The sequence below is a fragment of the Hemitrygon akajei genome, chromosome 25, assembly GCF_048418815.1.
Source record: "Hemitrygon akajei chromosome 25, sHemAka1.3, whole genome shotgun sequence".
In the NCBI taxonomy this organism is placed as follows: domain Eukaryota; kingdom Metazoa; phylum Chordata; class Chondrichthyes; order Myliobatiformes; family Dasyatidae; genus Hemitrygon; species Hemitrygon akajei.
The window spans coordinates 51,515,923-51,540,128 of NC_133148.1; positions in this window are offsets into that span (position 1 = coordinate 51,515,923).

The window sequence follows — 24,206 nt, forward strand, 5'->3', positions numbered from 1 at the left end:
ACCAAAGCAAAATAAAACCTGTTCAAGTTACATTGCAGAGCAAAATAGTCTTGAAACACTGGACAGACAATATCCACGGTGCATCAGTGGTGGAGGGAATGAAGTGGAGTGTAGCTGGGCAGAACATACACATCACCAAGTGTGCCAACTCATGAGATGCCAACGATTATTATGACACAGTTGTAAAATAGCAAAAGCAGCAAAAATAAATTGCTAAAGATGTGTCCCATGAATAAAAAAAGTTCAGATCGAATCCATATTGAAGCTGCTGTCCAAAAGCACAGGGTTACTGCTGGCTGCCTTCATTCAATTGTTTATTATTGAGGTCCATCCATGGACACAAGTGCGCCTCTGTAATCCTTAATGAAGAACAGGGGCTGATTCAAAAGACAGTCTGTTTCAGATTGGAAAGTGGGAGAGCAGAAACAGTGAGACAGGCAGTGTGGTGTGAAGAACAGAAAACATTCCCAAAAAAAAGTCCTCTCACAACTTGCCAGAGGACAGGTGACCCAAAGCCTGATCAAACAGATGTTTTATTCATTTATCATTTCCCATCAATCACTGATCGCTCTGGAACTGAGGGACTTGCTGCCTCATTTCTGATGGTGATTCAGGTTCAGCCGTATTGCTGCAGGTCTGGAGTCACAGACCAGATATGGATGATTGATCTATTCCCCTGTGGAACAACAGCAAACTGCATGGGTTTTATAACAGTACAAATCCTTCAATGGTCTCTTTTAATCCCAAATCATTTATTATTGGAATTTAAAGTACCATCTGCTAGCTTGGGCTTGAAACACATAAAACCAGATCATCAGTCGCTAACTGAAGTATACACTCTGACCATGGTTGCTCATTTCAAGAGAGGCAGAGGATTCAGAGTTTGTCAGCAAGAATGCTAAAGCCACAGGCACCAGCAGAAATAGTGCAGGTATATGAGTAAGTAGAGTTGAAAGAATACGATGTTTTCTGAAGTATGTGTGGGTTTGAAGATTGCAGAGATGGGGAGAGGCACAACCACGGTAAGACTGGAATGTCGGGATGTGATGTTATTAAACTGAGTGAATCCCAGGCTCATCCCAGATGGAGAAAGGGATTCTCATTGATTCACAGTGTTCATTGTTACTGATCAATGGCACTGAGTCTCCAAGCAAAGAATATACTGAGGTGTGTCTCTGCTGAGAAATCTGCATGCTTCTCTGTCTCACAGAGCTCCATCTCACAGTGAACCAACTGGTACAGTAAGTAGAAAGGGATTCGAAACTTAGTGAGCACATCCTTTGTTCTGATTTTCTTTTCTCAATCAAAACTAACAGGAATATGAGACACGTGATTCAGTCCTGGGTGTTTCTGTTATTCTGTTTACATTAAACGCAGCTACCATGTACTGATGATCTGTCTTGACCTAACTCAACCAATAGAAATATCTTCAGTAAGATTCTGAGCATTTCCATTTCTAATCCACAGTCCTGACAGCCTCCACCTCAGGAAGACACCAAGAATACGCAAATGGTCACGTTGGAGTGTGTGGTCTCTGAATTCTGCCTGGACCAAATAAATGTTACCTGGGAGAAAGGCACCACTGTGATCCAACAGCAGTGCGACACCGACTGCTCAGGAGCAGGGCTGGATGTTCAGTGCCAGACACTTTCTGACCGTGAGTTTACAGGAGTGGAAGACATAATCATTCTTCAGCTGTACAGTGATTCATCCCCCCCTCCAACACCCATATCGAGAAGCAAGTGAAGAAATTCCAAGGTCGGGTCCTGAGACTCACCTCATTTATGAAATTGTTTACATTGTGCTATGAACTCTGCCAGGCCAGGTCAATATTGAATAATGGTACAGCCCTCAAGTGAGTGACCTTCTGTGTCATTCTAGGGATCAACTCTACTGCAGCAAAATTCAAAGGAATTGCATGGAGAGCCAGTGGCCATGACTTACTAGCAGGATCCAGTGATTTTTAGAAGTTTTATCCTGCTACAGATATTGTCATCACCACCAAAACAAGCAATTTCTTTATCCATCTCTAATTGTCCCTGAACACAGGATCGAGACACTGCAGATCATAGTGTGTTAGACTAAAAGAATAGACCCACGAATTTCTCAGACAGTATGGTAATACTGTCACATAGAAATAGTGTCAAGGGCTGTCTTTTCTGATGGGTTTTCTGCTTGGTCCTCAAAACAAGAAGCTGCTGTCTATATGGAGTTTGCACATTGACCCTGTGATTGCTCCTGATTTCCCAGTGTGCTCTGTGTCCAGCAATGTCCCACAGTGTGCTGGTTGGTCAGTTAACTGATGGTGCAAATCACCCTTGGTATACAGGTGAAGTGTTCTGAAGGTAGAAAGGTGGGGAAAGGGGTTGGTAATCCTGAGGTGGACATTGATGGGAATGTGAGGATAATTTAAATAATGTCATTAATTCCAGATTAATGTAACTGTGTAGTTGATGGTTGATGTGGACTCTGGGCTGAAGGGACTTTTTCCATTGCTGTATCATTCTGTCTCCATCTCTACAGGGACAGAGAAGAAAAACGATTGTAAGTGTTGCTTTGGAAAACAATTACAGGAGGTGACCCCATCCAAATTATGTAAAGAACTGCGGAGAGACATCAGAAGGGACTGGTGTGGAAAAGCATTTCCAAGTTCATTGTTTACTCGATGCATCAATAAACTTTATCACAGAAACATAGAATGTAATCAATTTCTCTGGAGAATTGTTTATTTCTGCTAAGCAAATTTTGTTCAGTGAATTGGGTCAACAGCGTCTGTATGAATTTATTCACATTGTCTTTTCTTCTCCATGGAGAGTGGAGATCAGAGTGAGATGGATTTCTTTCTGCTGCTGTATTTAGTTTTCTATTAAATCCACACAGACTGGCTGCATCACAGCTTGGTATGAAAACACCACGTCCTTGAATGGAAGATCCTACAAACAGTTGTGGATACGGTCCAATCCATGATGGGTGAAGTCCTCCCCACAAATGAACTCATCTGCATGAAATGTTGTCGCAGGAAAACTCCCACCATCCAGGACATGCTCTCTTCTCACTGCTTCCATCAGGAAGAACATGCAGAAGCCTCAGGACTCACACCATCAGGTTCAGGAACAGTTATTACCCCTCAACCATCAGGCTCCGAACCAAAGGGGATAAATTCACTCAACCTCTCTTGCCCCATCATTGAATGTTCCTGCAACCTATGGACTCACTTTCAAGGACTCTTCATCTCATGTTCTTGATATTTACTGCTTATTATTGTTACTTCTTTCTTTTTGTATTTGCACAGTGTTTTGTCTTTGCACACTAGTTGAATCCCCAAGTTGGTAGGATCTTTCATTTATTCTATTATGGCTATTATATTATAGATTTATTAAGTATGCCTGCATGAAAATGAATCTCAGGATTGTATATGATTATACTGGACTCCATGTACTATGGGTACAGCAGGTCTATCATATCAGGGAGCTGCTCGTTGCTCAGAGTAGCCAGCCAGGGTGCCATAGGAACCGACCAGTAGTTTGGAGAAGGAGAGTCAGGTCGGTGGGTCCAGGAAGGAGCAGGCCAGTGGATTGGAGGAGCTGGATTGAGTTTAGTGGATTTGAACTGGATGCAGACTGCGCTGTTGCCTGCTACACAAAGACACTGGGGCACAAAGGCAGCGTGCAGTGAAAGCATGAGTGACTGTCTTGAATGTTTCTCTACCAATTGTAAGAGCCTGTTAAACATTGGTTGCCTCAAGCCTGTTTCCCTTGTTTGGTAGTGTGACAGACAGGAAAATAGCAGTGTTGCCTCAGTTTTAGCGAGGAATAGTACTCAAACTGCAGGGCTTGCCTGCTGCTGCAGTCCAGATAAGGGTAGTGTAGTGTGGCATTCGTGCTCAGTTGAAGTTGGCCTCGCCTTTCAGTGCTGCCCTCCGGTGTTCAATCAGTGGAATGACAGGTTGGGTTACCGGGGATCAACAATTTGCTGGAATTTTCGCTCAGGGTCTTGAACTCAAAATGTGTTTTCTTGCATGACTTTTTTTCTTTCTCACAGTCTGGTATGAAAGCACCAATGTCCTTGAATGGAAAATCCTACAAACAGTTTACTTTTTTTTTCTTTCTCACTATTTTGAATGTGCTTTTGTTTTGCACCTAGGCCCCCGAGGAACATTGTCTCATTCAGCTGTATCCGTGTACTTTTGAATGATATTAAACTTGATTGAGTTTGATATGGTGACCTACATGTATTCTGATAATAAATTTATTTTGACCTTTATTAAATCTCTAACTTCCTCAGGTCTGGAGAAATGTTTTGCCCAGAGATATTGCTTTGGTTCTCTCTCCATAGGTGCTGCCTTGTCATCTATTTTCAAGAGTTTGGTCTCTGATTTGCAACATATGCGGTTAGTTTCCCTCGGTGACAATTTCATCCTGTGTGTTGCAACTCAGATGACAATTTGGACAGAAATTCATTGAATTACTGCCCGTTATGCTGCTGATGTTTAGAGCCATAATGAAGGTCCTCCATCTCTGTCTGTTTGGCCATCTTCTCCATTGTGCCCCAGGTGTGGATCAGGGTTCTCACTTCTGCCTCTGTGATACGATGCCACATTGTCTTTGGTCTCCTGTGTTTCCTCCACTCGTCAGGGATCCAGTGAAGTCTTGATGATGGAGGTGGTCTCATCATAATTTGAATCCACCCCCAACAATTCCTCATAGTGATTGTGACCATGCCCTCATAACATTTGTTCTTCATACACTGCCTGTCTCACTGTTTCCTGCTCTCCCACTTTACAATCTGAAACAGACTGTCCTTTGAATCAGCCCCTGTTCTTCATTAAAGATTACAGTGGCTCATTTGTGTTCATTAAAAGCCTTCAATGATAAATGATTGGACAAAGTCAGCCAGCAGCAACCCTGTGCTTTTACACAGCAGCTTCAATATGGATTTGATCTGAACTCTTGCTCATGGGATCGATCTTTGGCAAGTTTTTTTGCTGCTTTTGCTAGTTTACTGCAGTGTCGACATGATCATTGGCATTTCATATGTTGGCACACTTGGTGATGTACATAGTCTGCCCAGCTACACTCCACTTCATTCCCTCCACCACTGATGCACCGTGGATATTGTCTGTCCGGTGTTTTCAAGAGTATTTTTTCTCTGCAATGTAACCTGAGCAGGTTTTATTTTGCTTTGTTGTAGCCCAGATGTTAATTTGAACTGACCTGATGTAAGGATTCAACAGTTTCTTTCCAGCCATCAGTGCTGCTGAAATTGTCGTGTTTCTCCAGCAGACTGTGTGTTGTTCTGGATTCCAGTATCTGCAGTCTCTCGTGTCTGGATTGAAATTGACTTGATGGTAAGCATTTGGTATCTTTCAGTGACAAACTGCAACCACTTGTGGTCAGTAATACACCTCTGAAATAAGAATTGAGGCTTCAGTCAAACTGGCTGCTGTAATAGCAACCTCGAGCCACTGGGTGTCAATGTTGCAGACAGACAGAGAGGGGTTGCTGGAGGGACCAGGTGAACCAGGACACAGGAGGAGTCCATTGTGCCAGGAGGTCCTGAGATGACTGGAACTCTTCAGCTGAATACATCACATTACAATGTAATTTCTGCCACACACCAAAGAATTAATTGGCCAATGTAAATTGCACTTAGTGTAGATTGATAGAATCCTACAGGCATTTAGCACAAGTTTCCGTGCCATCCAAGATGACAATCCAAGCTCGTCCCTTTTCCCAGTGTTTGGTCCATAACCTTCCAAAATGTTCTTCTCCATGTGCTTAAATGCTGTTGAAAAGTTATTATTTACTTAACACAACCACTTCCTCTGGTAGCGTATTCCATATTTTCACAATTTCTGTTTAAGAAAATCCTTTTAATTCCTATTAAATCTTTCCCCACTCAACTGAAGCCTATGCCCTCTAGTTCTTGATTTCCCAATCTTTGGTACCACAGTTGTGCCCCTCGTGATTTTATTCATCTTTATAAAAGTGCCTCTGAGTCTCCTGCACGCCAAGCAATATAGCCTTAGCCTGTTGAACCTCTCCCCATAACACAGTCCCTTGAGTCCTGGCAAAATCCTTATAAATCTTTCTGCACTCATTCAGTTTAATGGCATCTTTCCTGCAGCTTGCTGACTGAAAATGAACACAATTCTCTAAGTGCAGCCTCACAGATGCCTTGTAGAACTGCACTGTGACCTCCCAACATTCACACTCAATGATCTGTCTAATGAAGGGCAGCATTCACCATCCTATCTACTTCTGATTCCACTTTCAGTGAACCATGTCCTTTCAATCCAAGGTCCCTCTGTTCCACAACACTGTCCAGGTCCCCACCATTTACTGTGAAAGTCCCACCTTGGTTTGACTTTACAAAATGAAACAACTCACACTTATCTGAGTTAAAATCCAGTTGCCACTCATCATCTCATTTACTCAGCTAATCAACACAGGCCCATAACGTTTGATAATCTTCACTTTCCCACTTGTTTCAATGTCATCTATGAACGTACTAACCAGGCTTTGTACATTCATATCCAAATCTTTGATGCAGATGACAAACAAGAAATGGCCAAGCACTGACACCTGAGGTACACCTACTTGTCACAGACATACTCCCTGTTCACACCTAACTGTGTGGCCCCGTACAGCACCCACTCATTAACGGAGATGTACCTGGCCACACAGTTATGGGGGTACAGGGAATATGTCCCTGTCACAGGAACACCCACGCTGCAATCTTTGGCACAATGGAGGACAACTGTACCCAGGACATTGGGAATGCTGCTGTCTGTATGACATGCACCATCTGCACTTGGATACAGATGTCTGCTCCTACATCGTCATTTCACCCACCTCACAAACAGTAATAATGATATGAGCCCCACACTGAACCAACTCACAGTCTGGGTGTGCAAGTATCATATCACTGACAACAATCTGGAGCAGTAACATTATTTCTGTATCACTGACAGCCACAGGGATGTGAGAATTATACTCATGACACAGTATATAGTATTCACACCATCTCCACAGCAAGAACAGCCAAAATGTACAGGTAATCTGCTGATGACATCATCTCATTTGTTAGTAATCTCTTTGCAGCCCAAATAATCAGGATGTAAGAGGGAAGGAAGCAATCAAATCTATTCTTATATAAAACTGAGAGCATCCTCACTGTCTGCATCACTGCCTGGCGTGGGAGCTGTACCTCCCTCAATCACAGGACTTTGCAACCTCGTGCATCTGTAGATGTGAATTTCCCACTGTTCAGGACATTTACAAAGACAGGTGTGTATAAATGGGCCTGAAGGATCATTGGGGACCCGAGTCTCCCCAACCACAAACTGTTCCAGCTGCTACCATCCAGGAAATGATACCACAGCATAAAAGCCAGGATCAACCAACAGGCTCCGGGACAGCTTCTTCCACCGGGCCATCAGACTGATTAATTAATGTTGGTGCAACTGTATTTCTATGTTATATTGACTGTCCTGTAGTAAATATTATTTATTACAAATTACTACAAATTGCACATTTAGATGGAGATGTAACAAAGGTTTTTACTCCTCATGTATAGGTAGGATCTAAGTAATAAAGTCAATCCAATTCAAAGTGAGAAATCATTGTCACTGGTGAATGTAGAGGGTCTAGAATGAGTGGGGTTGACAAAAGGATCAGAGCCACATGAGGAAAGAATGATTTATGCAGTGAGAGGCTTGTGTCTGGAAATCACTGGTGTGCCTGGTAGAGGAAGCTGATCCGATTGTGACATTCAAAAGGGAAATGGACAATTGAAACAGGGACAAACTGCAGAATGATGGGAGATATCTGAGTTTGCTCTCGATTACCGGCAGCTCAGACTTAATTGGTGAATCAAATTTCTTCCACACTATTCTATCAGTGATTCTCTGTGATTAAGCCACCTGTTTAGTTGCTATCACCTCCGATCATTTCAACACTCAATGTTCCTTCCCCCAAAGACAATGATATCTATCAGGTGTCAGAAACACGCTGGCTCCATCTTACAATCGGGCACACGGCCATGAGACTGTCCATTTTTCCAAAACAACCTTTGGTAGAGTCATCCAGCTCATTTTCACAGCTAATCCAACCGAAATAGAAGAGGTTCTCCTTCCTGAGGATCCTTCCAGAATGCGTACACTGTCCATTTTTCCAAAACAACCTTTGGTAGAGTCATCCAGCTCATTTTCACAGCTAATCCAACCGAAATAGAAGAGGTTCTCCTTCCTGAGGATCCTTCCAGAATGCGTACATGTTCCTTCAGCTGACTTTCGCCTGAACCCCGCACGGGCTGGCAACATCAACGTCCAACCTTCATCATTCGAGACTGAAACAACATTGGGACAACCAGACTTACCGGATTCTCACGTTCCCACTACTGAACTTCACTTCAGGACTTCTTTGTGAACAGCAGTGAAAATTATCCCAGTCGTTATGGGAGAAAGAAAAACAAGTGGAAAAGTTGTGACTATCACGTCTGGTGACACTGCCTGTCCTGTCAGCACCAACAACACTGTGAGTGAGTATCCCACCAGTAACACGGTCTCTGGTGTCAGCATCTCCTCTGCAGCACCGACCGGTCTCATCAACGGCCGGGAACGTGACTTGTGTTCGAAACGCAACGGCCGAAGCTCGGGCCGATCGATCCGCAAGCAGTGATTGGATGATCGGCCCACGTGGGAGTGATTATTGAAAGCGAGTGTCGTTTGTCGAGATTCTCACTAAAGGGCGGGGTGACTCAAGCCGGCAAAAGGGCACGGAAGATTCAAGAAGAGAGTTGGGTTGGGGAGCGCGGGTAACGGCAAGCTCTGATTGGAGGATCGGCCTGGAGGTGACGTATGGTCGCTCCGGTTACCGCTGCTTTAACCGCTGATTGAAGACTCAGTCTTCCGGCGTCCGCGCGAGCTGGGCGAAAGTGAGCTCGGGGCAAATGGTTAAAGCGCGGGAGAAAGCGAGTGTCCGATTGGTTGAGGGTTCTCCCATAACAACTGCAATAATTTTCGCTGCTGTTGACAAAGACGTCGTGAAGTGAAGTTCAGTCGTCGGAACGTGAGAATCCCGTAAGTCTGGTTCATGTGAAGAGGAGCCGAGAGCGCGAATCCCTCCAACGGCACAACCGCAGCGGCGGGAGAAAGGAAACGCCAGCGCTGAGTTGTGTCTGGCAGCACATCGTTGGTGACTGAAGAAGCCCCTCGGACGGGCTTCACCGGGCTACACAAAGACTAACCGGACAACGCATTGCAGGGTAAGGAGAGAGGCAAGTTCGGGGAAACATTAATTTCCTGGTGTCTAGGACCAGACCGTGCAGGAAGGACACTGGTGCGTTGTTGGAAGATTGTTTGATGTATGGACACTTGGTGGGTGGAGATAGGAGAGGTCGTTATAAGACAGGTGAACCAGTGTGGAGTGTGAATACACAGTTAGAATGGTGACGGAAAGCTGAGTGGTTAGACAATAAATAGAGGCTAGATCTGCAAGTATTCAGGATCATCTGGGAAGCTGGGGGCTTCCTAAAATGAGACATTTACAGAGGTGGTCAGAGCTGAAGTACACACTTCAAATAGATGAGGAAGTAAGGGGAGAAGACAGTCAGTACAGGGGCCCTCTGTGGCCATTCCCCTCACTAACAGGTATATGTTGGGACAAATGACATTGAAAGGTCAATGGCTGAGGTCCTGCAAAAATGCAAATAGGGAATCAGGTATGAAATTAAAGCACAGGTCCTCGAGGGTTACGATCACTGGAATATTCATGTTGCCACGTGCTGGTTGTATGAGAATTGGAAAATAGGCCAGATTTTCCCCTGCAGTTGGCAATGGTGTAATACCCGTCCCTTTGTCTCCTCACCACCGTCCAATCTCGTAATCAGTCTTTCCAGTGAGGCTCAGATTTCCATGCAACTCATCCATTATTGACTATTGCATTCACTGCTCTTGAGGTGACCCAAGTGCTTACTGGAGAATTGCTTTAACTAATATCTGCACTCCAGGGACCATGACTATCAACAGCTCCCACTTGGAAGCCATTTTAATTGCACTCCCCATTGCCACATCAACCTGTTTGGCTTTGACATCATTCACTTTCATGGTGAGGCCAAACACAAGTGTGAGGGACAGAACCTCATATTCCTGTTTGGTTATCTACAATCCAATGGCATGAATAGTTAATTCAGTAATTTGAGGTAAACTTCTCCACCACTGTCCCCTTTTCTCTCTCCTCCTGATCTACCCAGGTCCTCTCATACACATCTTTCTTTGAAGTTGAAGCGAACATAAAAGCAATAGATAGGGCATATAATAGATCTAAAATTAATGGGTACTTAGAGGATTGGGAAGCATTTAGAAACCAACAGTAGAGATGAAATATTAAGGTAAGTTAGCTATCAAAGACAACAGAAAAAGGTTTTTTTTAAGATCTAATGAGAAAAAGAGAGGCGAGAGTAGTTTCTGGACCACTGGAAAATGCCACTGGTAATGGGGAACAAGGAAATGTTGGATGAACTGAGTAAGTATGTTTCCTCAGTCATCACTGTGAAAGGCACTAGCAGTATGCTGGAGGTTTGAGTGTCAGGGGCAGAAGTGAGTTCAGTTGCTATTACCAGAGAGAAGGTGCTTGGGAAGCTGAAAGGTCTGAAGTTGGAAAAGTCACCTGGACAAGATGGACTTCTCCTGTGGGTCCTGAAAGAGCTAGCTGAAAAGACTGTGAAGGCACTATTAAGGATCTTTCAAGAACCTCTACATTCTTGCATGTTCTAGAGTACTGGGAAACTATAAATGTCATTCCACTCAGTAAACAGCTCGCTGTCCTGGTGATGAGATTTTGGTGGTGGCAAGGTATTCATTAGTCTCATAATCAGGGAAGAAGCTGTTACCCGGTCTGGCAGTCGTAGTCCGGAAACATCTGTACCTCCTTCTGGATGATAGTGGGTCACAGCAATTGTGACTGGGTGGTAGGGAACCTCAACAATGCTTTGGGCCCTGTATCTACAACACTCCCAGTAAATGTCACATATCTGGGGGGAGGGAGACACCGATGAGCCTCTTGGCAATTTTCACTTGGAGGCTCATGATAAAACAGGCTGAAGACAACATGGTTTCCTGAGGGGGAAATCTTTGAGGACATAACAGGGAGGATAGACAAAGGAGAATCAGTGGATGTTGTTTAATTTGATTTTTAGAAGGCCTTTGACAAGTTGCTGCATGTGAGGCTGCTTTACAAGAACCCATGCTATCACAGGAAAAATACCAGAATGGATAGAAGATGGTGCGACTGGCAGGAGGTAAAGAGTGGGAATAAAGGGACGCTTTTCCGGTTGGCTGCCGGTGACTCATGGTCTTCTGCAGGGGTCAGTGTTGGGACATTTCTGTACCCTTTGTATGCCAGTGATTTGGATAACAGATTTGATGGCTTTGTGGTCAGGTTTATGGATGATATCATGATAGGTAGAGGGGCAGATAGTGTTGAGGAAGCAGGGGTCTGCAAAGGACTTCGACAGATATGGAGAATCAGCAAAGAAATGGCATATAGAATATAATGGAGGGAAGTGTACTGGCATGGACTTTGGTAGAAGAGAGAAAAAGAAAACATAGACTATTTCCTCAACAGGCAGAAAATGGGAAAAAACAGGTGCAAAAGGACTTGGGAGTCCATGTACACGATTCTCTGAAGGTCAACTTCCGGGTGGGTAAAGAAGGCAAGTGTAATACTAGCATTCATTTTGAGAGAGTAAGAATATAAAAGCAAGGATTTACTGCTGAGTATTTATAAGGCTTTGCAGTGTTATGATTAGTTTTTGGCTCCTCATCTGAGAATACATGTGCTGACATTGGAGAGAGTCTGAATAAGGTTCAGGAGAATGATTCTGGGAACAAAAGGGTTAATGTATGAGGAGTGGTTGATGACTCTGAGCCTATATTCACTGGTGTTTAGAAGAATAAAGGGGGTGATCTTATTGAAACCTATCGACGGCAGGGTATTCAGAATGGGCTTCCAACAGAAGTGGTGGTTTGGTGTAATCTGAACTGTGACTGGTTTGATTTAGCATGTTGTTGTGATGGAATGGGAGGGGAGGATGTAAGAGACTACGAGGAGTGGAAGAAAGTGCAGACAGGCAGCAAAAGTAGAAATAAATGAGAAAATGGTCATGATGATAGAGAACAATGATCAACGAAGGAAGGTGATAGACTGGGAGATTAAAGTGATGTTTAAGTTTAAGCCGTGGAGTGTAAATGCATCGAGTCCAATAGCACTTAGTGTCAATTGAAACAATGTCTTAGGAGATACAAGTATGGCAAAGATTCTGTGTGGTTGAGCACTGTTGGTTGTTTGTTAAAAATTGGAGCAGAGGGACAAAGCAATGAATATACCAAATATTGGTAAAAGAGGTAAAAATTGTGCTGAAGAGGTGTTAACGGGATTATCGTTTGGAGAAAACTTAGAGGAACTAAAGAAAAATATTAAAGGAGGATTGAATTGACTTTATTACTTACATGCTTCATATACATGAGGAATAAATATCTTTACATTAAGTCTGTCTAAATGTGCAATGTGCAATTTATAGTAATTTATAATAAATAGTATGTACAACAATATAATATAGAAATACAGTTGTGTCAGCATGAATTAATCAGTCTGATGGTCTGGTGCAAGAAGTCGTCCCGGATCCTGTTGGTCCTGGCTTTTATGCTGCAGTACTGCTTCCCAGATGGTAGTAGCTTGATCAGTTTGTGGTTGGGGTGGCTCGGGTCCCCAATGATCCTTCAGGCCTTTTTTACACACCTGTCTTTGTAAATGTCTGAATAGTGGGAAGTTCACATCGACAGATGCGCTGGGCTGTCCACACCACTCTCTGCAGAGTCCTACAATTGAGGGAAGTACAGTTCCCATCCCAAGCAGTGATGCAGCCAGTCAGGATGCTCTCACTTGCTCCCCTGTAGAAAGTTTTTAGAATTTGGGGCCCATACCAAACTAATTCAACCATCTAAGGTGAAAGAGGTACTGTTGTACCTTTTTCACCACTCAGCTATTACGTACTGACCACGTGAGATCCTTGGTGATATTTATGTCAAGGAGCTTAAAGCTGTTCACCCTTTTAACCCCAGATCCATTGATTTCAATAGGGGCTAGCCTGTCTCCATTCCTCCTGTGGTCCACAACCAGCTCCTTTGTTTTTGTGACATTGAAGGAGAGGCTGTTTACTTAACACCACTGTGACAGGATAATAACTTCTTCTCTGTAGGCTGCCTCATTATTATTTGAGATTAGGCCATTCAGTGCAGTATCATCAGCAAATTTAATTAGATTGAAGCTGTTGGTGGTGACACAGTCATGGGTATACATGGCTTAGGACATAGCCCTGAGGGGCAACTGTGTTGAGGGGCAGAGTTGAGGGAGCCCACTCTTACCACCTACTGGCCATCTGACAGGAAGTTCAGGATGCAGTTGCACAAGGCTGGGTGAAGGCCGAGGTCTCTGAGCTTCTGTCAAACCTGGAGGGAATTGTGTTGAATGATGAACGGTAGTCCAAGAACAGCATTCTCATATAGCACCCTTCTTCTCCAGATGTGTAAGGATGTGTGACTGAACTAAAAGTATTGCAAGCAGTGAGGAATGGAGTAAAGGTTGATAGCACTTCTGTTATGTTAATATTTCAGTATTCAGTCTTACCAGAAAAAGTAATAATTGGATTCATGTGCTTTAGTGTCAGAGCCTATGTTCCACCACCATTCAGGTGTTGTAAATGTCAGAAATATGGGCTCGTAGCGACGGTGTGTGAAGGAAGGTAGAGATGTGGTAGATGTGGAGAAGAACATCTGTATGAGCAGTGCAGACAAGATGAATCGGTAAAATGTTGGAATTGTGGAGGGGCCCACACAGCAGCCTTTGGGGGAAATACAGAAATATTGAAACATAGAAATCATACAGCACAATACAGGCCCTTCGGGCCACAAAACTGTGCCAAACATGTCCTTTCCTTAGATCTACCAAGGCTTTACCCATACCGCTTTATTTTTCTGAGTTCCATGTAGCCATCCAGGAGTCCTATAAAAGATCCTATCATTTCCACCGCCACCAGCAGCTCGTTCCACGCACTCACCACTCTCTGCGAAAAAGAATTACCCCTGACCTCTTCTCTGTACCTTCTTCCACGCACCATAAAACCAAGCCCTCTCGTGCTAGCCAGATCAGCCCTGGGGAAAAGTCTCTGACTATCCACATGATCAATGCCTCTCATTATCTTGTACACCTCCATCAAGTCACCTCTCATCCTCTGTCACTCCAAGGAGAAAAGGCCAAGTTCACTCAACCCATTCTCATAAGGCATGCTCCCCGATCCAGGAAACATGCTTGTAAATCTCCTCTGCACCCTTTCTATGGTTTCCACGTCTTTCCTATACTGAGGATCCAAGTAGGGTCTGACCAAGGTCCGTTCTAGCTGCAACATTACCTCTCGGCTCTTAAACTCAGTCCCACAATTGATGAAGGCCAATACACTGTATGCCTTCTTAACCATAGAGTCAACCTGCGTAGCAGCTTTGAGAGTCCTATGGACTCGGACCCCAAGATCCCTCTGATCTTCCACACTGCCAAGAGTCTTACCATTAATACTATATTCTGCCATCATATTTGACCTACCAAAATGAACCACCTCCCACTTATCTGGGTTGAACTCCATCTGCCACTTCTCAGCCCAGTATTGCATCCCATCAATGTCCCATTGTAACCTGTGACGGCCCTCCACACTATCCACAACACACCCAACCTTTGTGTCATCAGCAAATTTACTAACCCGTCCCTCAACTTCCTCATCAAAGTCTTTTATAAAAATCACACAATGATCCACGTCTTGAAGTTTTTTTTACAAGGTAACTAATACTCATCCTGTTATTTTTCTTCAGTGGAAGTTAAATAGCCAATGGACAGGAATTTAGGAGTTACATCAGGATTTTGCTGAGAAACTGGATGTGATAATTGTGTCAGAAACATGGCTGAACCCAGCCCTGTCATGGGGGGGGGGCATTGAGCCTGGACCCAAATGCAGGACACAGACACTGAAGTACAGGAACAGGACGGGACAAAACCAAAGGATAGGACAGGTCACAGACTAGGCTAGGAAAGCAGGACCAGGATGAGGGACTGGGAACAAGGAGCCTGGGGTGGACTCCAAGCCGAGACTGGACACGGACCCAGAACCTGGGTCTTGACTTGGGCTCGGACCACAAACCAGGCAAAGATGTGACGAGGCCTGGGTTCTAGGAACTTGAGACTTGAAAAACTCGATGCTGGGGGCTTGAGGCTCGGGTTCTTGAAGCTCGCTCCTGGGCAGGACGCGGGACTCTACCCGACAGAGGCAAGGAACAGGAAGGGACAGAACCAACCGCAGGGTAACGGCAACTGACCTGGCTTACCCGACAGAGCTAAGGGACAGGAAGGGACTGAACCAACTGTAGGGTAACGGCAAACTGCGCCTGGCTTAACCGATGGAGGCGAGGGACAGGAAGGGACAGAACCAACCGCAGGGTAACAGCAATCAGCATGGCTTACCCGACGGAGGCAAGGGACAGGAAGGGAGCTTGGTCTGGGGTGGCTCCAAGACTAGAGGTGGCCGGTAACCTCAGCAGGCTACGGAACAGCCAAATCCATAACTCACTGAATGTACTAGCCTTCCACCAGTGGGTTGCTCCAAGGGGAGACTGATGAGACAACCCCCCAACCACACTCAGTCCCAGGGCCACTTATATTCCCAGTCCCCAAGATGAGCATCAAGTGCTTATGTATAAGTCTAATTGAAACAAGGGGCAGTGGGAGGACCTGGAGTCCGGAGTCTGTGGACCGGACCATGAACCGGAATGCGGACTTCGGACCAGACCGTGACAAACCCTTGTGTTCATCTTTATGTGTCGTGTTGTATGATGTGGGTGATCATGATATCATAACCGTGATTGTCCTTGGCAAATTTCTCTACAGAAGTGGTTTGTCATTGTCTTCTTCTGGGCAGTGTTTTCACAAGACGGGTGATCCCAGCCACTATTAATAGTCAGAGATTGTCCGTCTGGCGTGAGTGGACGCATAACCAGGAATTGTGAGATGCACCAGTGCCTCATGTGACCATCCACCACCTGCTCCCATGGCTTCATGTGATCCTGATCATGAGCTACCCAGGTGCTACACTTTGCTCAAGGGTGACCTGCAGGCTCGCAGGAAGGATTGTCTTACACCTCCTTTGGTAGAGACATATCTCCACTCCGCCACTCAACTCTAGATTTGTAAATAATGGTTCTGATAGTGTAAGAAAGGATGGAGTTAATGGATGGTGAGGAAGTTGTTGGCAAACCTTTTGTTAAAAAGCCTTTACAATATAGAGAACTAAAGAAAGAAGAACCAGAGTACATGGTAAATGAGATATGGACAAATGAAGGTACGATTAAAATCAATTATATCTATATTCCTTGCAAAATATTAGAAATAGGATTACTGGTGCTAATTAGTACCCAGGGAAATACAGTATGGTGTGGGGATTTCAATGCACACAGCTCATTGTGGGGGGTGTGTGATGACATTAATGGAGCAGTGAGAGAAGAACGTATGGAAAAGGAAAATCTGGAATGTAGAAATGATGGAAGTGGGACAAGAGTAAATTTGAATGCAGATTCTGATGCAGCAATTGATTTAACATTAGTTCCAGCACCTTTAGCAGGAAGGTGTTGATGGGAGGTTTTGAAAGAAACAACAATAGGCAGTTATCATCACCCTGTATTATGTCGAATAGGAAATGAAACAATTTGATGGGTTGACCGTTACATCACCAAGATAGGACTGCTGAGACTTTCCAAGCCAGAAGAGGTGGAATATGCTTTATGATCAAATCCTTTGGTGTGCAAATGTGGTGATGCTGTTTCGGTCCCGCTCACCAGACCTGGAATATCTCGCGATCAAGTGACGTCCATTTTATCTGCCGTGGAAGATTTTACCGACCATCTTGGTAGTGGTGTACGTTCCACTTCAGGACAGTGTAAAACAGACTCGGGGCGAACTGAGTGATTATAATCAACAGGCACGAAACCACATCCCGATGCCTTCCCTGTCATTTTGGAGGATTTTAACCAGGCCAGCTTGAAAAAGTCTTTAAATAATTATTACCAACAAATCACGTAGTACCAGAGGTCCAGTGTTACACCACCATCGAGCACTTACCGTGCTATCCCACATCCACACTTTGGAAAGTCTGATCACCTGAATGTACTTCTCCTCCCTGAGTACAGGCATGTGTACCTCTGCCATCCGATATCTGAATGAAAAATGAATACAACCTCACTACTGATTTATTTCTCCATTTGCACTACTTCCGTAATTTAGCTATTTAATGAATAAAGATATACATCTCCTGTAATCCAGTTATTTTCTCTATTATTATGTATTTCATTGTACTGCTGCTGCAGAGACAACAGAGTTCATGACATATGCCGGTGATATTAAGCCTGATTCTGATAGATCCGGAAAATATGCCGGAATGCCGGCTGTTTGAAAAGGCTGATTAGGGAAAGTTTAAAGAAATAAGTGATCAGGAATGACAGAATATTGAAATCAATCAGGATATGGATCTTTTATGTGACAAGATTGTGGAAGGGATAATGACAGCTGCAACAATAAGTATACCAAGGAAATGGAATAGAGCTAAAAGGAAAATGGTGCCATGGTGGAGAAAAGACTGTGGGGAAGCAATAAGACATCATAATAGAGCATTTAGAATGGAATAGAGGACACACGATTTTCTGAAATTATTTCAGTACTAAAAATGTGACCAATAGCAAGAAAAACAATTTGAAAGTAGAAACAGAAATATTTGAGTAAGTTTTACAACTCCGGAGGAATACGAACACCCATTGAAAGAGTTTGGAAGATGATGAAAAGAATGAATGGTGTCAACAGGAAAATTGGATACCCAGTGTTATGTGATGGGGAAGGTTTGAACACCAAATTACATAAATTGGGAATTAGAGGACAAATGCTAAATTGGAAAAAAGATTTTAAAATTAGTAGATCTACAATGGTGTGAGGAGGGAAATCTCTGTCAAGTAACCAATTGTGGAAAATAGAATCCCTCGGAAGTGTGGGTAGTCCCTTATTATTTACTATAATGATAAATGATATATTTCCTAATATAAATAGTAGTATTGGAATAACCTTGTGTGTGGATGATAGAGCTATGTGGAAAAGTGGTGGGAATGTGGATTTTATAACATGGAAACTTCAAGAGGCAAAAGTTTAGGTGAAAGTCTGGGCATGAAGATGGGAATTCAGATTTTCAGTAGAAAAATTCAAATTAATGCTTTTTACTAGGAAGAAGACAGAAAAACACTGACAAACTGAAACTTTGTGGAATAGCATTAGACAATGTGGAAACCTTTTAAAGTTTTAGTCATTTGGTTTGATAATAGATTCACATGGTCATCACATATTAAAGAAATAATCAAAAGTAAGAAAGTGCTGAATGTTTTGAGGTGTGTGATAAGAAAGGAATGGGGAGCTGATAGGAAATCCTTGAAAGCAATATATGTATGATTAATAAGATCAATACTGGACTATGGAAGTATGGTGTATAGATCAGCATCACACTGTGTGCTCAATAAACTGGATATAATTGAAAGTCAAGCATAAAGGTTAATCAGTGGGGCAATAAGGACAACACCAGTGGTGGAAATGCGGGAAGAGTTGGGAGAGACACCTCTGGAACTGAGAAGAACACAGCTTGTGTTAACATATTGGGTAAACCTACAAGGGTTTGGAGAAAATCATCCAACGAAATAGTTTTTAGATCCAAGCTGTGAAAAGGAAAGAAATAAATTCAGAAGTTTAGCATGGACTATTGAAGGAAAAGCAGGAAGGACAGGAATTAGTAATAAGGTAGCGAGTGATACAGTGCCTTTTCCTGGGCTGTCTCCATGACTCTGTGAAACACCGAAGGTGGATCTCAAATTATTGAAAAAGAGACAGAAAAATAAAGAAGTGATTTTAAATGCAGATATTGCTGAATATTATGTAAATAATCATTATTATGGATATTTGCAAATGTACACAGATGCCTTAAAAACAGTAATAGTAGATTAGGGGTAGGGTTAGTAGTGACTGATTTTAACATGAAAAAGCAGGTGAGGATAAATGCTGATGTATCTGTGTATGCAGGGGAAATGACAGCTGGACTATTCCCTTTGCAGTGGGTGGAGGAAGTGAGGCCGCTGAGAGTTGTAATATCGTCTAATGAGAAGTCTAAGAGACTTGCATTCGGTGGCAAGACCAGACATTGTATGTGGGATAATACAAACTTTATTTCAACTTAACCATTCCAGTTCTTTCTGGATATTATTTTTGAGGAATGCGGAATGAAGGGGGGGAGGTGTTAATATTAAAATTGAGGTTTGGGCACACAGGGTTAAAGTACATTGTTTTTAATGAAGAAACACAATAATGGGAGGTGTCAATATTCTAACCAAGATGTAATCAAGAGAGGGGATGGTTGATTTTAAATTTATCACAGAATAAAATACAATTGAACATTAACAGCATTTTGCGGAAAAGATCACAGGACTATTGCTTTAAATATATAGTGCAGTTTCTTTAAGAACACTTCTTTTTTTAATAAAATTTGATACAAACATAAATATGGGGTCAAATACTGTATAAATATGTGAGTCTAGATATGTTGAACCACAGTCCAATTCGGAAGGTAGCGGTAATGCACCTTAAACCTTGGGAACCTGTCGACTATTGAAAGGCCCATAAGGAGTTGATGTGGAGAGGATCTTTGTGGAGTGTAGGGATGTAAACCTACACAGGCCATTCCCACCTAGACTGTTAGCCAAAGGAAGATTGTGAAAGGAACCACCAGAGTAAAACTCAACCAGACCTCCCACCTACCTGCTTCTAATCCTGCTGCCATTGGTTAAAAGGCCTGGCAGTTCTCCTCCCATGCATCTCTTATCTGGTCAAAGAAATATGCATGTCTTTTGGTGGGAGGTCTGCATGTCCGCACCCTCCCTTTTTATCTCCATTGGTGTTCGCGCGGAGCCATTGTCACTCTTGCCCTACCATTGGTCACGCTTTTTAAGCCATAGTTGAATAGCAAGAAAATTTTTCAGAAAGGTCCAGTAAAGTGGATGTTTCAGCAAAGCTGTAAAATTGTGAAGAAGTGAGGGAAGGGGTGGAGCAAGTTCCCACATGCCTGTCAACCCACACAACTGGAGGTGATAGCTCTCTCCAGGTGAGCGAGTTGACAGGCAGATGGGGAATGGAATAGTGGGAACAGCGCTGGAAAGTTGTAGGTGAGGGTGGAAGTGACAAAAGGCTGAAGATAATGGAATGTGATGGAAAAGGAAGGTGGAGCATGAACTAATCGGAGAGAGGTGCAGGAGGCAGAGGGGTGCAGTAGGGGATGGGAACCAGTGGGAGGAGTGTGTGGGTTATATCACGGACTGGTATGGAAACCCTTTGAATGGAAAAGCCCAGAGAAAAGTCGTGGATACAGTCCAGTCCATCACAGCTAAAACCCTTGTTGTGACTGTGAACAAATTCACCAGAGAGACACTGAAGCTGGTGGATATAGAAGTCTTTATTCAGCAAAACAAGCATCAGACATCATACTCCAGACACTCATGGAAGGAGAGACCTGCCTGACCCTTTATGACATGACATTTTTGTATGCTAAAGATCAAATGTAACAGCAGGACAATTCTGTAGTTAAAATGCATCCAGAATGCTCCCTTTGAATTACATATAATTTTCAAATACCTCCATCTTCATGTCCAAACTCCAGACACCCAAAATAAATGTTAATCCTCACTGACTCTGAGCCACATTCATGCATATACAGGTATCTGAGGTTGAATTTTGACTTTCTTTGTTTGCAATCAACCCCATTCTGCAGCTCCAAGAACACCATTGTTCTGGGTGCATTTTAAACTCAATCCACATTCCATGTTCAGGTATGAAGACTGGTTGCTGTTGAAATTAGTATTTGCTATATACCATAACTCCAGAATACACCCCAACATCTCTCCACACTATTGAACACATCTACAAGGAGTGCTGTTGCAGGAAAGCAGCATCCATCATCGAGCACATCCACCATCCAGGACATGCTCTCTTCTCACTGCTGCCATCAGGAAGAAGGTACAGCAGCCTTGTGTCCCAGACCACCAGGTTCAGGAACAGTTATTACCACTCAACCATCATGCTCGTGAACCAGCGTGGATAATTTCACTCACCCCAACAATGAACTGATTTCTAAGATGCAGGAGCAGAATTAGGCCATTTGGCCTGTCGAGTCTGCTCCACAACCTATGGACTCTCTGTCAAGGATTCGACAACTGATACACAACGTTATTTATTCCTTCATGCATTTCTTCTTATTCTTTTGATTTCTTTTTCATATTTGCACACTTTCTTGTCTTTTGCACATTGGTTCTTTGTCCATCTTTGTTGTGCATAGTTTTTCATTGATTCTGTTGTCTTTCTTTATATTTACTGTGAATACCTGCAAGGAAATGAATCTCAGGTTAGGATATAGTGACATCTATGTGCTTTGATAATAAATTTGCTTTGAACATCGGGTGATCTTCCAGTGTGGAGGTGGAGGAGGACAAAGAGATGGTGTTGGGAGCCAGGTAGATCAGAGGTGGTACGAAAGGCCGAGAGGGGGAGCAGTTACTGGATGCTGAAGAATTCAGTTTTAATGCCTTTGAGGTGCAGGCTCCCCTAGAGGATAACGACAGCCCAGTACCCTACCATTTACTGCAAAAGTCTTTGCCTGGTTTGACATCTCAAACTGGAACACATCCTGCAGAGTCACACTGATGTAGGACTCTTGGCCCAACTGGTCGAGCTGGACCAAGTTTCACATCAAAATTGCCCATTTGCCAGTGCACACCACACATTCCTCTAAAACGTGTATGCCAACCATTTATGCCATGGACCAACATGATTTAGCGAAGGGTCCATGGACCCCCGGATGGGAACCCCTGTTATAAAGTATTCCTATCCATATACCCGTTGAAGTGTTTTTTTTTTAATAACTTGTTCTTGTATCTGACACACTCACTTCATCCGGCAGCTGATTCCATATGCAGACCATCTTCTGAGTGAAAAAGTTGATCCTTGTGTTCCTATTAAATATTTCAACTCAGTCCTGAAAACTGTGTCCTTTGGTAGTTGATGGGTGGGAGTGACCAAAATGATAATGAATCTTAAAGGAGAGGACGGAAGGCTTCAATAGTGCTTTATAAGGTCTTAGCATTATCACCTTGCTTCAATATTCTGATCCTCTGGAAATGAATGCTCACATTGCTTTTGCCTTCCTCACCACAGACTCAACCTGAAAATTAACCTTTGGGAATTGTGCATAAGGACTCTCAAAACCCTTTGCACTTCAGAGTTTTATCTTCTCCCTCCACTGAGAAAATAGTCAACCCCTTCATTTCTTTATACCAAAGAGCATGATCATAGAATTCCCAACCCTGTATTCCAATGACCACTTCTTTGCCCATTCTCTTAATCTGCATAAGTCTTTCAGTAGCATCTCTACTTCCTCAAAATTATCTGCACCTCAACCTATGATTGTATCATCTGCAAAAGTTGCAACAATCCATCAATTCCTATATCCAAGTCATTGACATGTAATGTAAAAAGAATTGGTCTCAAGATAGACCCCTGTAGAACACCACGAGTCTCCGGCAGCCAACCAGAAAAGGCTCCATTTATTCCCACTGTTTGCCTCCTGCCAATCAATTACTGCTTGAAACATGCTCAAATCTTTCCTGTAATACCATGGGCTCATACTTCTTAAGCAGTGTCATACGTGGTATTCTGAAAATCGAAGAACACACATCAACTGATTCTCTATTGTCTATCCTGTTTGATATTTCTTCAAAGAATTGCAGCAGATTTGTTCTGCAAGATTTTCCCTTGAGGAAACCATGCTGTATATGGTCTACTTTATCATGTAACTCCAAGTACCCTGAGAGCTCATCTGCTCAACCACTGAGGTCAAACCAATTGGCCTATAATTTCCATTTTTCTGCCTTTCTCCCTTCTTGAAGAGTGGAGTGACATATGCAATTTTCTAGTCTTCCATTCCAGAATCTCATGATTCTTGAAAGATCGTTGCTAATGCCACCACAATCTCTTCAACTACCTTTTTCTGAACCCTGGGGTGTACACCATCTAATTCTGGTGACTTATCTACCTTCAGACCTTTCACTCAAGAATCTTCTCTCTAGTAATGATAGCACACACTTCATGACCCCTGATGCCTGGAACTTTTACCAGACTGCTAGTTTCTCCCTCAATGAAGACTGATGCAAAGTATTTGTTCAGTTCACCCGCCATTTCCTTACCCCATCACTACCTTGCCAGCATCTTTTTCCAGTAGTCCAGTATACCCTCTTGCCTCTCTTTTACACTTTATGTATCTGATGAACCTTTTTATGTCTTCTTTAATATTATTGGCTAGCTTATCTTTGTATTCATCTTAAACTTCTTTCTGACTTTCTTAGTTGCCTTCTGCTGATTTGTAAAACCTTTCCAATCCTCAAACTTTCCACCTATTTTTGCTCAATTATACACCCTCTCTTTGGCTTTCATTTTGGCTTTGACTTTGCTTGTTCGCCATGGTTGCATCATCTTGCCTTTAGAATACTTCTTCCTCTTTGGGATGTATACATCCTGTGCCATCTGAATTGCTTCCAGAAATTCCCACCATTGCTGCTCTGCCGTCATCCCTACCAGTGTTCTTTTCCAATCAACTCCTCTGTCATGCCACTGTAATTTACTTTACTCCACTGTAATAATGATATATCTCACTTTACCTTCTTCTCAAATTTCATGTTGAATTTGATCATATTATGATCAATTTCCCCCAAAAGTTCTTTTATCTTCAGCCCTCTGATCAATTCCAGCTCATTGCACAACAGGCGATTGAGAACTGCCCACCTGCCTGCAATGATATTGGACCTCCTCAGTTCAGGTGTAACCTGTCCCTTTTGTAGAGGTCGTACCTACACCAGAAGAGATTCCAGTGACACATACATCTGAACACCTGCCCCCACATCAGTTCAGGACTTTCTCACTTTGTTTACCCTTGTCATTGATGCCAATATGTACCAAGACTGTGGCTGGAGTCCTTGATGATGA